Source organism: Ranitomeya variabilis, chromosome 3 (genome assembly GCF_051348905.1).
Source record: "Ranitomeya variabilis isolate aRanVar5 chromosome 3, aRanVar5.hap1, whole genome shotgun sequence".
In the NCBI taxonomy this organism is placed as follows: domain Eukaryota; kingdom Metazoa; phylum Chordata; class Amphibia; order Anura; family Dendrobatidae; genus Ranitomeya; species Ranitomeya variabilis.
Genome location: NC_135234.1, coordinates 618,125,410 through 618,143,324, shown reverse-complemented (window position 1 = coordinate 618,143,324; position 17,915 = coordinate 618,125,410). Strand labels below are relative to the sequence as shown.

At 40.2% G+C, this 17,915-nt stretch overlaps 1 protein-coding gene and 1 long non-coding RNA gene across 10 annotated transcripts in view; one reads left to right on the top strand and one right to left on the bottom strand.

Moving 5' to 3' along the window:
- LRCH1 (leucine rich repeats and calponin homology domain containing 1) overlaps positions 1–17,915 on the bottom strand; it is a 326,296-nt gene that overhangs the window by 65,945 nt on the left and 242,436 nt on the right. The gene's annotated exons all lie outside the window — the stretch shown is intronic.
- LOC143816690 (uncharacterized) overlaps positions 1–17,915 on the top strand; it is a 142,495-nt gene that overhangs the window by 66,904 nt on the left and 57,676 nt on the right. For 2 of the 3 annotated variants that reach the window (XR_013223978.1, XR_013223977.1), the window contains exon 1: positions 17,728–17,890. This is a non-coding gene — a long non-coding RNA (uncharacterized LOC143816690). Of the gene's footprint in view, positions 1–15,352; positions 15,420–17,339; positions 17,707–17,727; positions 17,891–17,915 lie in introns of those variants that run through there. The other variant, XR_013223979.1, reaches the window with a different exon arrangement.

Sequence of the window (17,915 nt, the reverse complement as noted above, 5' to 3'; positions counted from 1 at the left end):
CATACCCTAGTGATTTTGGCCTGATAATATGCACAGAAGTTGACACACATGGGTTTGAATGGCTACTAAAGGTAACATCCTCACCTGTGACCTGTTTGCTTGTAATCAGTGTGTGTGCATAAAAGCTGAGTAAGTTTCTGGGATCCAGACAGACTCTAGCATCTTTCATCCAGCTATTGACATTTCTGGATTGTCATGGAGAAAGCAAAAGAATTGTCAATGGATCCATGGGAATAGGTAGTTGAACTATATAAAACAGGAAAGGGATGCAAAAAGATATCCAAGAAATTAATAATGCCAGTCAGCAGCGTTAAAACTGTGATTAACAAATGGAAAAACAGGGGCTCTGTAAAAACAAAACCACGGTCAGGTAGATCAACAAAAATGTTGTCCACAACTGCCAGGAAAATTGTTTGTGATGCAAAGAAAAACCTACAAATAACATCAGCTGAAATACAGGACTCCCTGAAAACTAGCGATGTGGCTGTTTCAAAACGCACAATAAAAACGCACTTGAAGAAAAATGGGCTGCACGGTCAAGTTGCCAGAAGAAAGACATTACTGCACAAATGCCACAAAGTATCTCGCCTACAATACACAAAACAGCACAGAGACAAACCTCAAAACTTCTAGAACAAGGTAATTTGGAGTGATGAGTCCAAAATTTTACTTTTTGGCCACATCCATAAATGTTACATTTAGAGAGAGGACAACAAGGCCTATGATAAAATGAACACCATTCCTACTGTAAGGCACGGAGGTGGATCGTTGATGTTTCGGGGATTTGTGAGCTACAAAGGCACAGGAAACTTGGCCAAAGTTGAAGGAAAGATGAATGCAACACGTTATCAGCAAATAATGGAGGCAAATTTGCACTCATCAGCCCAGAAGCTGCGCATGGGACGTACATGGACATTCCAACATGAAAACAGTCCAAAACACAAGGCCAAGTCGACTTGTCATTGGCTACAGCAGAACAAAGTGAAGGTTCTGGAGTGGTCATCTCAGACTCCTGAACTCAATATCATTGAGCAACTCTTGGGAGATCTCAAGCATGCAGGTAATGCTAAACAGCCCAAGAATTTACAGGAACTGGAGGCTTTTTGCCAAGAAGAAAGGGCAGCTTTACCATCTGAGAAAATAAAGAACCTCATCCACAATTACCACAAAAGACTTCAAGCTGTCATTGATGTTAGAGAGGGTAATACACTGTATTAAGATATGGGGTATGTGAACTTTTGATCAGGGTCATTTGGATGTTTTGGATTGTCATTATGATTTAAAAAGAGAAAACACAGTAGTCTGACAATAAATGGCTTCACCCAACCACTAACCATGAATGGAGAAAAAGTTTTGGTGCTATCATTCACATTTTCTGAAAAAAGGCAAAGAAAGCAAAAATGTAGCCGGGTATGTAAACTTTTGAGCACAACTGTAAGTATACAGCTGTGAACTGATATTAATAGCATGGGAAATTCCACGGTTACTATCCCCTTCCCATGCTATAAGCATCTGACCCCAGCCATCGGCTTCCCCTCTGTTGGTTATGAAAATTACGCTGGGGCCCACGCCATTTTTTTTTCAGAAAAATTATCTTTTATTAAACACATTTACAGTAAGCGCACACACACTGTACTAATTGTATTTGTCACTGCTATCTGTATTATTCTATTTGTATTTACTGTAAGCAATCCATCTATTCTATGCTGCCGGCTCTTGCTGTGATTTTACACTATGCGGCTGCTGAATTGCCTGCTTTTATTCTTTCTATCTATCTATCTATGTATGTAATATACATACATATACAGCTTTGGCAAAAATTAAGAGACCACCACATCAAAACCCTGGCATGGGCAGCCTAATCTCCAGACCTGAACCCCATTGAAAACCTCTGGAATGTAATCAAGAGGATGATGGATAGTCACAAGCCATCAAACAAAGAAGAACTGCTTAAATTGTTGCCCGCCAGAAGCAGTGTGAAAGACTGGTTGAAAGCATGCCAAGAAGCATGAAAGCTGTGATTAAAAATAATGGTTATTCCACAAAATATTGATTTCTGAACTCTTCCTGAGTAAAAACATTAGTATTGTTGTTTCCAAATGATTATGAACTTGTTTTCTTTTTACTATTATTTTGACCATTTCTCCTTTTCAGAAAAAACAAAATTTATTGTTTGGGAATTTGGAGATATGTTGCCAGAAGTTTATAGACTAAAAGAACAATTTACGTTTTGCTCAAAAATATACCTATAAAGAGAAAAATCAGACAAACTCATCATTTTGGTCTGTTAATTTTTGCCAGAGCTGTATATATATATATATATATATATATATATATATATATATATATATATATATATATATATATATATATATATATATATATATATATATATATATATATATATATTGTGTAACCATCTATATATCTATTGTGAGGCAGTAACCGTTGTTATGTGTGAGGGTCGCTATGTGTCCCCTACGATGTACAAACAAGCATATGGAGGCCGTGGGAGTGCATTGCAGTCACAGGCATAGCTGTAATTGCAATGCAAAATAAAACTGAGTATTGGTCTTGGGCATGCTATGTGTCCAGGGTAGATATAAGAAAACCTGTTCTGGGCTTTTATTTTTGAAACGGCCTACAGGATGGCAGCGGGGTAGTCAGTTTCCTCCCCGGCCCCGGGTTTTCTATGTGGCTGATGGCCACAGGCTCTTTTGTAAAAACCCCTGCAGCAGAGGGTTGAGTGTGTCAGTTTTGGTCTTGCAAATAGGCAGAGCAAACAGCCCCGCAGAGCACTATCTGTGTGAGACAACACAGGGCCAAGCGGAGCCAAAAGGCCTGGCACCCTCAGCGCACACAGTGGTGCAGTCGCCCATGGTAACAAATTCACAGACTGTCTTTGTTTTCCCAGATGCGATCCGGAGAATCCGATTTACTTTCTGTGAGTACGCTGTACATTAAAGGGGTCAATGCCTTATCACTGCACAGCGAGGATACAGCTGCACTATGTATTCTATGTGTATATACAGGTGCTTCTCACAGAATTAGAATATCATCAAAAAGTTAATTTATTTCAGTTCTTCAATACAAAAAGTGAAACTCAAATATTATATAGAGTCATTACAAACAGAATGATCAACTTCAAGTGTTTATTTCTGTTAATGTTGATGATTATGGCTTACAGCCAGCGAAAACCCAAAAGTCATTATCTCAGTAAATTAGAATACTTTATAACAACAGCTTGAAAAATGATTTTAAAATCCGAAATGTTGGCCTACTGAAATGTTTGTTCAGTAAATGCACTGAATACTTGTTCGGGGCTCCTTTTGCATCAATTACTGTATCAATGCGGCGTGGCATGGAGGCGATCAGCTTATTGCACTGCTGAGGTGTTATGGAATCCCAGGTTGCTTTAATAACAGCCTTCAACTTATCTGCAATGTTGGGTCTGGTGTCTCTCATCTTCCTCTTGATAATACCCCATTGATTCTCTATGGGATTAAGGTCAGGCGAGTTTGCTGGCTAATCAAGCACAGTGATACTGTTATTTTTAAACCAGGTATTGGTAATTTTGGAAGTGTGGACAGGTGCCAAGTCCTGCTGGAGAATGAAACGTCCATCTCCAAAAAGCTTGTCGGCAGAAAAAAAAAAGCATGCGGTGCTCTAAAATTTCCTGGTAGATGGCTGCGCTGACTTTGGTCTTGATAAAACACAGTGGACCTACACCAGCAGATGACATGGCTCCACAAACCATCACTGATTGTGGAAACTTCACACTAGACCTCAAGCAGTTGGATTGTGGCCTCTCCACTCTTCCTCCAGACTCTGTGACCTTGATTTCCAAATGAAATGCAAAATTTACTTTCATCTGAAAACAACACCTTGGACCACTGAACAACAGCACAGTTCTTTTTCTCCTTGGCCCAGGTAAGACGCTTCTGGCATTGTCTATTGGTCAAAAATAGCTTGTCACAAGGAATGCGACACTTGTAGCCCATGTTCTGGATACATCTGTGTGTGGTGGCTCTTGAAGCAATGAATCCAGCAGCAGTCCACACCTTGTGAATCTCCCCCAATTTTTTGAATGGTCTTTTCCTAACAATCATTTCAAGGCTGCAGTTATCCCAGTTGCTTCTGAACCTTTTTCTACCACACGTTTTCCTTCCACTCAACTATCCATTAATAAGCTTGGATACAGCACTCTGATAAGCCATCTTCTTTAGCAATGAGTTTATGTGGCTTTTCCTCCTTGTGGAGTGTGTCAATGACTGCCTTCTGGACTTCTGTCTAGTCAGTAGTCTTCCTCGAGATTGTGGAGCCTGCTGAAACAGACTAAGGGACCTTTTTAAATGCTTAGGAAGCCTTTGCAGGTGTTTTTTGTAAATTATTCTAATTTACTGAGATAATGACTTTTGGATTTTCATTGGCTGTAAGCCATAATCATCAACATTAACAGAAGTATACACTCAAAATAGATCACCCTGTAATGACTAATATAGGAGTTTCACTTTTTGTATTGAAGAACTGAAATATGTTAACTTTTTGATCATATTCTAATTTTGTGAGACGCACCTGTATCTATTCTATCTATTTTATGCTAACCTATTACTCTGTGATTTTACTGTACGCGACACATTAATTGTCAGCTTTTATTCTATCTTTTTATATACATCTCTGGCAAAAAATAAGAGACCACTGACAAATGCTCAGTTTGTCTGATTTTTCTCTTTATAGGTATATATTTGAGTAAAATGTAAATTGTTCTTTTATTCTATAAACTTCTGACAACATGTTTCCGAATTTCCAAGCAATAAATTTTGTATTTTTTTCTGACAAAGAAAAATGTTCAAAATTAAAAAAGAACCCAGTGCTTTGAGACCTCAAATAATGCAAAGAAAACAAGTTCATAATCATTTAGAAACAACAATACTAATGTTTTGTTTCAGAAAGAGTTTAGAAATCAATATTTTGTGGAATAACCATGATTTTTATTCATAGCTTTCATGCGTCTTGGCATGCTTTCCACCAGTCTTTCACACTGCTTCTGGTGCAAAACTGTAAGCAGTTCTTCTTTGTTTGATGGCTTATGACTATCCATCATCCTCTTGATTACATTCCAGAGGTTTTCAATGGGGTTCAGGTCTGGAGATTGGGCTGCCCATGACAGGGTTTTGATGTGGTGGACTTTTAATGTTCGCCAGAGCTGTGTATATATATATATATATATATATATATATATATATATATATATATATATATATATATATATATATGTATATGTATATGTATGTATGTATATGTATGTGTGTGTGTGTTTTGATGAATATTTCCTTTGAAAACAATGTGTAAATGACATAGAGAATTGCTCTATGTAAAAGCTGATGTTAAAGGGAATCTGTCACCTCAAAAATGGTCTATAAACTAAGGCCACTGCCATTTGGGGCTTATCTACAGCATTCTGTAATGCTGTAGATAAGCCCCGATGTATCCTGAAAGATAAGAAAAACAGGTGTGGTCCCGCTGCGGTTCGGTCCAATGGGCGTTGCGGTCCGGTCCGGGGCCTCCCATCTTCATACAATCACGTCCTCTTCTTGTCGTCTTGCCGCGCCTCCTGCGCAGGCATACTTTGTCTGCTCTGTTGAGGGCAGACCAAAGTACTGCAGTGCAGGCACTGGGCCTCTCTGACCTTTCCAGGCGCCTGCGCACTGCAGTACTTTGCTCTGCCCTCAACAGGGCAGACAAAGTACGCCTGCGCAGGAGCCGCGGCAAGAAGAGGACGACATTGTATGAAGATGGGAGGCGCCGGATCCGGACCGCGACGCCCATCGGATCGGACCGTAGCGGGACTTCCCCTGGGTGAGTATAATGTATTTTTCTTATCTTTCAGGATACATAGGGGGCTTATCTACAGCATTACAGAATGCTGTAGATAAGCCCCTGATGTCCGTGGCCTCAGTTTATAGGCCATTTTTGGGGTGACAGATTCCCTTTAAAATCGCATTGCAATCAGATAGCAATTACAATGCAATCGGTTGTATGTCGGATGCTAGGTGTGAAAAATCGGATTGTATTCGCATGACACATGCATTACACTTGTGCGACTCTCGGCATGGAGACTCGGACCAATTTTTCATACATTTAGTGTGACTCTGGCCTTATGTGTATTATTACTGACCCCTGTGAGCCCACTAGCCTGGGAAAAAAATTGTTGTTTTCATTACACTACTTTTTCACTTTTAAATTATGTTCTTAAATTAAAGGTGTTGTCCGATACTAGAACAAGATGTCAGCTTTCTTTGAATCGAGTGTCACACATAGAAAGGTGAGAATAAAGTCAGGGAGAGTTGTATTCGAAGGTGATCTTCCTGACAAATTTCCTTTTGGCCATAAGGGTAATGTTCAGAAATGCATGTTATATAGCATACGGTATAAACATCAGAAACTTATTAATATAGTCCTTTCTGTAGTTCTGTACCATTTCCATATTGCTGAAGCTAGGTCTGCTGATCAGTCAGTTTTCAATGATTAAATGGCTGCTGATAGAGGGACACGTGAACATACACTGAATAACATGTATAGCCAAGTGCTCCTCCATCAGCAGCAATCATAGGAACAGGACAAAAGACTGGCTTGTCAAGAGTGTGAGTGGTTTCAGTAATAAGAAAATGGCACAGATGTGCAGGAATGATTATGTTACAGCCTGTTCAGGAGCTGACACAGCCAGAAGAGGGCCCCTGTGCGAAAACAATAATGGCGTCCATTGCAGCCCAAAAGCTCATCATAATGCACAATTCCACCAGCTTTGGAGCTGGTAGTGGGCTCTGTACCTATAGGGCCCCTGTGTGACTGCACAGATTGCACCAATGATATGTCTGTCCCTGGGCCTGTTCACATTACATTTGGACCACATGTTCCTAATTGAATTAAGGGTTCTATCTAAACCCCCAAAAATGAGATTTGGATGTGACCCCGCCAGAGCCATTCATTAAAATAAGGCAGATGGAATCGGCATTTTTTCAGACAGGGAGTAACAGATTGCATCAATAAAGGTGTGGATGACATTATCTTTCAGCGAGCAATATGGCCATATACACAGTTTGGGGGGGTGGATCGTTCTGACGGATTCCCTTTAAATCATACAACATTGCATGTTACTTCATTATCTGCGAAGTGATTACACTGAAGATTAGCAATGTGGCAATCACTTCACCAAGCTCCATACAGTAATCTGTAAACCTAATTGTCACAGTACAATGAATGTTAATGACAATATCAAGAATTGTGAATGCTGCTCTGAGGTATAAATGCAAGCTGTGATTCAGCATCAGTGCATATATGTAGTGCAATGTGTTTCCAAAGGTGCTGCACTCTTTACATAGATTATATGGTTCTTATACTCATTCTAAAAAGTGAGTAGCACTCACCACATATGCCACTGGATTTGCGCAGCGGAGCGAATCCTCTGTCTCTTAGGCTACTTTCACACTTCCGTTTTTTTTAATCCGTCACAATGCGTCGGCGTGACGTATCGACGGATGCGCCAAAAATAGTGAAAAACGGATGCAACGCATCCAGTATTTCGACAGATCCACTAGACGGTTCCGTCGAAAAACTGGATCTGATGCATCCATTTTGTCCGTTTTTACCATCCGTTTCATCAGTTTTTTTGACGGATCCGTTTTCCATGCCTAAAAATGGGAGTCTCCCAAATGTGATTGGCTACTGGAAAATAGGGAAACCAATATATTGACTGGCTGGCTGTCTTCAGGCTGGCAGGAGTCTTGCTGACACATTCGGGGGTGACGCCCCAGGCCAGGTTTATATAGATTTGGGGCCTGTCTGCCCAATTGGCTACAAATTCCTGATTCTGAGCATGCTCAGTGTAAAAAAACGGATTCAAGCACTGGATTCCATCATACGACGTGTCACGACGGATTCTGCGTCCATAGGCTTCCATTCTAGTCAACGACGTATGCCGCAGGATCCGTCGCGACACGTTTTCCCGACGCAGACAAAAACGTTACATTGAACGTTTTTTTCAGACGACGGTCCACCAAAACATGACGGATCCGTCGCACGACGGTTGCGACGTGTGGCCATCCATCGCTAATACAAGTCTATAGGGAAAAAACGGATCCTGCGGGCACATTTGCAGGATCCGTTTTTTTCCCAAAACGACGCATTGCAACGGATCTGAAAAGACGGAAGTGTGAAAGATGCCTTCAGCTTTTCCCTCTTGATTGTACCAGAAAACAGTATTACTGCATGCTGCATTATTTCTTCTGCTTCTATGTGATTCATTTTTGCAGCATTTTTTATGTCATTTAAGTTTCACTACATACAGCGCAGTGTGGGGGTAGAAGGGGCTGAATGCATTGTACTTCAGTGTATTTTTAGTATTATTTGTTTTTCAAATTGCAGCGTGCTTTAGGCATGGTATTTTGCTGGCATTTTTCTTACAGAATTTTTTTTATATATAAGATAAAAAAACAATTTTTCAAAATGTCACAAAAGAAAAATGGTAGAAATTTTTTAAAAAATAAAGTAAAATAAAGAACCAGAAAAAAACTGTGTGTGCAAAGAAACTATACAGAACCACAATAAGGTATATTATTTTATTTGTGGGACTTTTGCATCTCCTAGAGGATATAGCTGGCAGTGCAGAACAATTTTTTTCTCCACCGTAACCTCAAACCTCTACTCCCAGGTGGGCTTAGTCTGGCCTCAGGCTCCATACTGCTGTCAGGATGATTTGCTCCTTGGTTCACTACGTTGGGTTTATCCACAACTTGCCAAATTCCCAAACCAAATTAAGATGCTGCTTGGTTCGATCAACTACTTTCAAATTAATGTCTAATTTGTCTTTTGTGAGATTTTGTCATTTTAATTACAACAGGTCAAGACATATAGCTGGAAAGTCATCCATTATTCTGGTATTGTAATCACTGCCAATAATGGAAGCATAAAACATTATATCTGCAATATATAAATCTATATCAAACTCATTTAAGAGTATTTATCACATTTGACCCCAAGTTTTATTGTATATTACATGAACATGTCCTATTAGGCTGTGGAGCTCAGAAGACCTGCAGATAGTCCGTGTATCATGGTCTGTACTCGGACTGTGACACACAGCATAAGGCCGGGGTCACACTTGCGTGTGCATTGCGAGAAACTCGCATCAATACCGGCACTGCCGTCGGCACTCGGGATCGGGGCATGCGGCTGCATAGAAATACATGCAGCTGAACGCTCCGGTCCCGAGTGCCGACAGCAGTGATGGGTATTGATGCGAGTTTCTCGCAATGGACACACAAGTATGACCCCGGCCTAAGGGTGAGCCACAACCCAGAGATTCACAATGGAATTGGAAAACCTCACTCAAAAACACAGAAAAGGTAAAAATGAATGAAAGTGAATGGGAGGCGGAGGCTTGGAAGTGCTTAGACACTCCCAGAGCACGTAAGCCTCGTTTGCATATGATTTATAGTAGCAATTTTTCAGTCAGAAACCAATATATTGCATAAGTAAAGGTATGGATGACATCATCTTTCAGAGAGCAACATGACCATAACAGTTCAGAAGGATGGATCATGCTGACAGATTCCTTTTAAGCAATGTTGTAGAGAACACTGGGCAAAAAAATTCCCCTAGAACAATGTGAGAAACAGATAAAGCTTTACAGAAACCAAATACTTCAAGTTATTGCTGGTAGAGATTGTTCTACAAGCTGTTGGTTCATGGGGTGTACTTATTTTTTCCACACAGTGCTTCTGCATTTTGGCCTAGTTTTTAGTAAATAGTGAACAAGTGTAATTTGTCATGTTCTTCTCAGGTTCTATTTACCTAATTTTAGGACATTCTAAAGGAGCAGATTTTTTTTATTACATCCTGATACATAAAACCATAGACTTCAAACGGGATGTACTTCGTTTTTTGCTCATGACTGTTACATAGGTTGAAAAAAGACCTAGGTCCGTCAATTTCAACCTTTCTCCACCAATTCTACATTTTGTCACTAATTTAACTATGCACAACAATGTTAGTTAAAACATATTAGAGGGGGTTTCCAGTTTGTTACATTGCTAATTGAAATTAAATGTATTGTCTGTCAGATTAAAAAACACCGCCCACCTACTTATCATTGTGCAATAATGATTGTCTCAAGCATTGGTCATAGCACACTAGATGCAGCAGGGGTTGTCCACTACTAAAACACACACCTTCTTGAACTAAATGTTGGGCCCCGATAAAGTAAAAAAGCCTATACTCACCTGTCATTCCTGTGGTGTCAGCACTCCCTCTCCCCAGGGATCTCGGTGATGTGATACATGACCCCGGCACCCAATCAGAACTGGCGTCATTGTTCTCGCCTATGTATGGATTGAACATGAAGAGGAAGCGAGGGATCGGCTGCAATCTGATAGACTCTCATTATAGGGCCCTAATATACATTTATAACTGATGTTATAACCTATAAAACTTATCCTTTTATTAGAAATTGATTAAAAACTAGGTATATACACACAATATATAGATGCAAACAATACTTTTGTAGAGAAACAAAATAATATGATAACACTGGGGTCAAGAAACAGGGAGGTGATTGTGGACTAAAATCACAATATTTGACTTCCCTTCCTAACCGCGGAGGTTGTCATCCTAATATGATACGATATGGCGCCCCCACTCAATGACGGCTATCTCTATATGACCCTGCTTCTATTGTGTCACCCAGGAACAAAACATGGAAAAGTAAGGAAAAGTGTGGGACATCAATAATAATTCAGACCCCCTATAGCAGGGATGCCAATCTCGAATACACAGAGGGATAAAATTAAAATCTTGGAAAAAGTTGAGGGCCAACCTTGATATTTGTTAAGGAAAAACCTCAATTGTAGACATTTTTTTATCAAATATAATGATGAACATAGAATAGAATGGCTAGCTTCTCAAAGGTTATATGCTCAACATACAAATCTAAACGTAAATTATTCTTCACTCGTCAGTCCTATTTTGAACTGGGAAATCAAGCTAGTAAATTTTTGGCCTTTCTGGTGCGCCAACATAATACATCTAATACAATACTACAGATTCGTGCACCAGATGGCGCATTGGGAACCTCGACTGAAAAAATACTTAATTGTTTTTGTGACTACTGTAAATCGTTATATAAGTCTAAGAGCGATTTTAGTATTTTAGAATACCTAGACTATTTATCAGATATAACGTTCCCCGCATTGAGCCCTGCCCAGCGGACCTCTCTGGATGCTGAATTTACCTTGGAGGAGATAAAGTATGCTATGGCGGACATGGCCTCTGGGAAGGCTCCTGGGCTGGATGGGTTTCCCATCGAGTTATATAGGAAATACCGGGACATACTAGCACCACTTCTATTGAAGGTGTTTCGGGGGATTTGGGAGGGAGGAGCTATGCCCAAAACCTTTTATGAGGCAAACATTATTGTGCTTAGGAAGGAGGGGAAGGACCCTTTGGACTGTGGATCTTTTCGCCCCATATCATTGGTAAATGTAGACTACAAACTCTTTACTAAAGTATTGGCCATCAGATTGAATTCGGTTTACTGGACCTTATACATCCAGACCACACTGGCTTTATGCCCGGTAAGAGTACTTCTATTAATATTAGGCGAGTTCAGTCGATAATCCAATATAGTTCTTTGGTGCCGGACAATAGTTGGGCATTGGCGTCGCAGGATGCGGCCAAGGCCTTTGATTCTCTTGAGTGGCCCTTTTTGTCTGTGTGTTTGCAAAGGTATGGTTTTGGTGATAAATTTATAAAGTGGGTTAATATACTATACATGAAACCTAAAGCTCGTATAATTGTAAATAATTCCATTTCCGAGTCCTTTTCATTATATAGGGTAGGGGGACCCGTCAGGGGTGCCCCCTTTCCACGACTCTTTTCGCTCTCGTGATAGAGGCGTTGGCAATACGCATAAGATCTTCCCCTAATATTAGAGGTATTGATATAGCAGGCCGTGTGGACACCATTGGTCTATATGCTGATGACATGGTGATATTTATGGACAGGGCAGAGGAAACATTATCACAGGTAATTGCCACTATAGACAAATTTAGTAAATACTCGGGCCTATATATAAACTGGTGAATCCGACCTACAATTTAATGTTTACCCACTAGACTTCGTCAAATCTAAATTTACAATTTGGAGTAAACTCCCACTATCCGTTGCCAGTCGCATTAATCTAATTAAAATGATATTGCTCCCTAAGCTCAGATATTGCCTTCAACACAGTGCTGTCTTAATACCCAAGTCCTTTTTCGCAAATTTGAACTCCCAAATCACGTCTTTTATATGGGGGAAAGCTAGGCCTAAACTTAAGTTGTCTGTTCTACAGAGACCTAAACAGGGGGGTGGTGTGGCGTTACCGGATTTTTTTTTGTACTATCTGGCAAGACGGGCTAGAGGGATATGTAAATGGGTGCCTAATCTTCCTAATTCTGAAAGCCATTTGCTTTACTCTGCCCGGATTGACTGTCCGCTGAGCTTCCTGGAATTAGAAAAAATTAACGTTCCCCGTTTGTTGCCTATGCTTCGACTCGCACGCTCAATTTGGAAACAAATTAAAAAAGTTATTGGATTTAAAGATATTATAGCTGAAATGCCCCTCTGGAAAAACAATTATTTTCTGGCGTTGCTGGACCACCCATCAACTGATTTTTGGATTTCATATGGTGTCTCCTCGGTGGGCGATTTATATGACCACGGGACCTTCATGTCTTTTGAAAAAATACAGGCTAAATACACTATCCCGAGATCCCATTTTTTTGTTACCTATAGCTAAGATCAGCTTTTCAGTCTTATATAAGAGGTGTAGGTGCAGGCCGAGCAATCTCATCTCTGCCTTTGATAGGAACTCTTAACTCGCAGGGTCCTCAGGGCCTTATTTTCTCTTTGTATACTTATATGCTATCAGTGGGAGTTGAGTCTGCAGTAAGGCCATGTGCACACGTTAAGTATTTTTCGCGTTTTTTCGCTATAAAAACATGATAAAAACGCGAAAAAAACGCTAACATATGCCTCCTATTATTTTAAGTGTATTCCGCATTTTTTGTGCAAATGTAGCCTTTTTTTCCACGGAAAAATCGCATCGCGGAAAAAAAAGCAACATGTTCATTAAAATGCGGAATTGCAGGGGATTCCGCACACCTAGGGGTCCATTGATCTGCTTACTTCCCGCACGGGGCTGTGCCCACGATGCGGGAAGTAAGCAGATTATGTGCGGTTGGTACCCAGGGTGGAGGAGAGGAGACTCTCCTCCACGCACTGGGCACCATATAAGTGGTAAAAAATAAGAATTAAAATAAAAAAATAGTCCTATACTCACCCTCGATGTCTTCCCGCCTCCACTGCACGCTGTCGCTTCGGTTCCTGTAGCTGGTGTGCGGTGAAAGACCTGCCGATGACGTCACTGTCCTGTGATTGGTCGTGACGTCACGGAAGGTCCTGTGCGCACAGACCAGCTATAGGAAGAGGAACGGACGCCGCTGAGGAGATGTCTGGGTGAGTATAAGCATTTTTTTTATTTTTATTATTATTTTTAAACATTCTATCTTTTACTATAGATGCTGCATAAGCTGCATCTATAGTAAAAAGTTGGTCACACTTGTCAAACGCTATGTTTGACAAGTGTGACCAACCTGTCAGTCAGTTTTCCAAGCGATGCTACAGATCGCTTGGAAAACTTTAGCATTCTGCAAGCTAATTACGCTTGCAGAATGCGAAAAAAACGCGAAAAAAACAGAAAAAAACGCAAAAAAAAAAAATGCGGATTTCTTGCAGAAAATTTCCGGTTTTCTTCAGGAAATTTCTGCAAGAAATCCGCAACGTGTGCACATACCCTAAGATCTATCAAGGGGAAGTGGGAGGGACTTATCCCTGATGTGCAAGAAGAGGACTGGGAAGAGATTCTAGAATCTCCAATCAGGGTGTCCCCATCAATTAACAACAGGATGACCCAGTTATATAGAGTGTATCAATCATATTTGACTCCGAAATGACTTTTTAGGATGGGTCGATTCCAATCATCAGAATGTATGCGATGTCACTCATTAGATGCTGATTTTATCCACATGATATGGAAGTGTCCTATTATTCTCCACTACTGGAAAGAGGTGACATCATTATTAATATCTTTATTATCTACTCCTGTTCCTCTTGAACCGTTGATTTGTTTGGGTATGGGATGAGGAGACTTGAGATCATTATGTTGGGATCTTTCTACGGGAGACGCTTTTAATGGCACGTAAAGTATTGGCGTTACGGTGGATGGGGGGTTCAGGTCCCTCCCTTAGAGCTTGGATTGAGTTGGTGAACTCGGTTATCCCATACGAGCGTACAGTGTATCAGAACAGAGGATGTCCGGGTAAATTTGATAAAATTTGGGACAGATGGAACTCTTCCCAATTTACTCTATAAACTCATAATGATTTGGTATCAGTACAGGGAGATAAGGTTTTTCTTTTTTGTTTTGGAGGCATTGCACAGAGAAAAGTACAATGTAAGGTATTAAGCGGCGAAATAGTAGTTATCATGGTTGTAGTTTGGGAACTTTGTATATTCATGGTTTCATGTTTCTACTTATATAGTTTATATGAATGGGGTAAAGGATCTGATATGCACAATTGGTTGTCCTTTTTTATAATACTTTATAGATTACAAGTATTATTTTGGACATAAATAAGAGTACGCATTTTCCTCCGTATCCAATAATGCATACAAATATGTTTACTCTACATTGTATTGTATTCACAATAACGAATATAAATGTGTATATTGTACAATTTATTTTGTGGTTAATAAACGAATTTAAAAAAAATATATAATATATATATATATATATATATATATATATATATATATATATATATATATATATATATATATATATATATATATATATATATATAGCGATGAACCTTTTCATATGGAAACGAAAGTAAAGGAGGTGTCCCACGAACTATGTACCTTTTAATTAATAGACCTTGGAATAAAATATTGGAATAATATAATATGTAAAAAGCATATGGCCCAATGGCCTAATTTAAATATGTAATAACAAACGATAGAAAACCTTGAATACAGATAATAATATATAATGACAACAAACGTGCCCCCACACAGTATAATAACCCCAAAGTGAATTCCTCCACAGTACCCTCTACACCCACGGTAAGATGACTGGTATTTTTTTGGCCCACTTGGACACACCCAAGTGTCTGAGAATTAAGATTGTAATATGTTCTGTAGCAGTTTGGCGTTTGCCCCCATCTGGTGTCTTCTGTTATTATTATCTCCTCAGATTCCAGTGATTTCTACAATTAGAACCTACTGTTCCTCAAGAACTGTTGATTAACCCATCATTTGCGGTGAGCATCATGAACTGATATTTAGACACTAGTCCCTATAATGAATTCATCTTTGCAAACTTCTGTGATTTTTACAAACCCTCTGGCTTACTTGTCCTTTAAGGTCTTTCGTAGCTACGACTAAATGCTCTAGTCAATGATTGGTCACTGACTAGATCGCCTAGCAGCGATCTGCATTTTTTTTTGTAATTGCCTCAAAACTATTCTTCAACCACCCACACTGAAAATCTATTCTGCCTCCATTTCTTTCAATTTGCTTGCTGCTTACCAGGATTTCGCAGATGTCTTCTCTAAGCAAAACATTCAGTGTGCATAGGCTGCTATTGTTCTCGACAGTGGAAGTCCTGTTTACATGATGCACCTTCGAGAATGATTTTTTGCACTGCAGAAAGGTTTATTTCACCGAATGCTTTGAAAGATTATCAGGAGTAAACATTCTTTACAAAACTGTTCACAATCTTTCAGTATAAATGCAGTTACAGACTCTTACCACCTTCATATCCAATCTGGTCTGAAGAGACTGAGAAAACCATCTTTATGCCAGGGTAGAGAAGCATCTCTTTGAACGTCATGATCTGTTATTCTTCAGATAAAACATCTCTTCTACTGGTGTACATATGGATCTAGAAAAGGTTTCGCTATTATGGATTGGCCACAAACTGTTGGTCTCAAAGCCCTCCAAAGATTCTTCAGTTTTGCAAATTATTAAAGCCAGTTCATTAAAAACTAAGCTGAATTGGTTGTCACTTTTGTGGTCTTAACTCAGAAGGGATGTAATTCTCGAAATTAGCTGGAATCTGCTGTTCCTTGAAGTGGATGTCTCTGCTACTTGTGTAGGAGCAGTTCTCTCACAAAATTTCTCTTGATTAAGAAATCATCTCTGTGGATTCTTCTCCAAGAAATACTTTCCAGCTGAAGAGAATTATTGCACTGGTGATCGTCAACTCTTAGGGTATGTTTCCACGGTCAGGAACCGGCAGCACTTTGGACACAGCACATGTCCACTCCGTCCAAAGCACTGCCGGCTTTTGTACGCGCGGTGATTCCGCATGTATTCACTAAACCGTGCGGAATCATTGCGTCCTATACATTGGACGGTGAAACTTATCTTGCGGAGACTGAGTGTCTCTGCAAGATAAATAGACATGCTGTGGTCTGGAAAGACGCGCCACATGTCCGTCTATGCAGGGAAGCCAGTCATGTCCGTGCAAGCATAGTGGACATGTAATTTAATGAAATCCCATCCACAATGCTGTAACATCTGGCTGCTGCGGGTTGGACGCTGCGGCTGTACGCAGCGTCCAACCCACAGCATTTACTGACCGTGGAAACATACCCTTAGTCATAAAATTATCTCTTGCGGAATCAGGACATATTTTTGAAGTATCCAAGATCCCAGTGATCATCTACACTGACTAAAAAAATCTGGAATATCTTCTGTCAGCCCACAGGCTGAATCCCTGCCAAGCACAATGGTCACTCTTCTTCTCATCTGTTGACTTCATCCTGATATACCGACCAACCAAGAAAAAACACAAGGCTGACCTATACAGGTCCTTTGAGCCATGTGATACCTCTAAAGATGTGCCCTAACATGTAATTGAACCTAAGTGTGTCCTTGCTACCATCTCATCTTCTATTTCTACACCTAACAGACATTCTCTGCAGTAAAGTTTTATTTGGGGCCACTCTATTCTCCAGTCATCCTGGAAGTGAACTGCTGAACTCTTTTTTTCATTTGTACTGTCAAAAAATGTGTATGTTTGTGAACAAGTGCATATTTTTTTTTTTCGTACATGAGGTTTCAAAAGCTATAAAAATATTTTAGCCTAATTTTTGTATCATTTTCTATTCTTTTTTTACTGTTGCCAATATTGGGTAAAAATGTAAAGACTAAAAGGAAATATGTCTATTTTTCAGATTATCTTAAAAAAGTTTATGACCACAAGAGAGTAACAAAACAAATTGTAAATTGTGTTCCCTTTGGGGGACTTGGCTATGTAGCAGAAGAGAGAGGCCGCGTCTTGAGAGAGCTCCTGGAATCCTGATCTTATCCTGCACTTAAGACCCCCTTTCAGCAAGGTATACTTATCAGCATCGGGACCCCCTGGACTCCGGAAGTTCTCGGCACCTGCGGTAAGGTGCTGTGAGACTTTGGTACGCCGGGAGTTGAAGGGACCCAGGCGGACGGTGAGGCCTGTGTGAGGCAGCAGTAATTTTCTAAAGAACGCGCTCTGACAGGAGGAGACGCGACGCCAATCTTCATCACTGCAGCGCTGCTCGGGAGGTAAGCACATATCCTGGGGATATTAGGGAGACGTGCGGTGTGTGCTCTGGAAAATTGAGCCCCGCGCTTCCCTATTAATAAGACGCTTGACTCGTCGGTGCCAATACTTTGGGGGCCCCTGGATTTCCCCTCCTGCTGCTGTCACTACAGACGCTGTGGATCCTTCCTGCTGCACAGAACTCTAGTAAGGACCCAGAGCCTGTTCATAT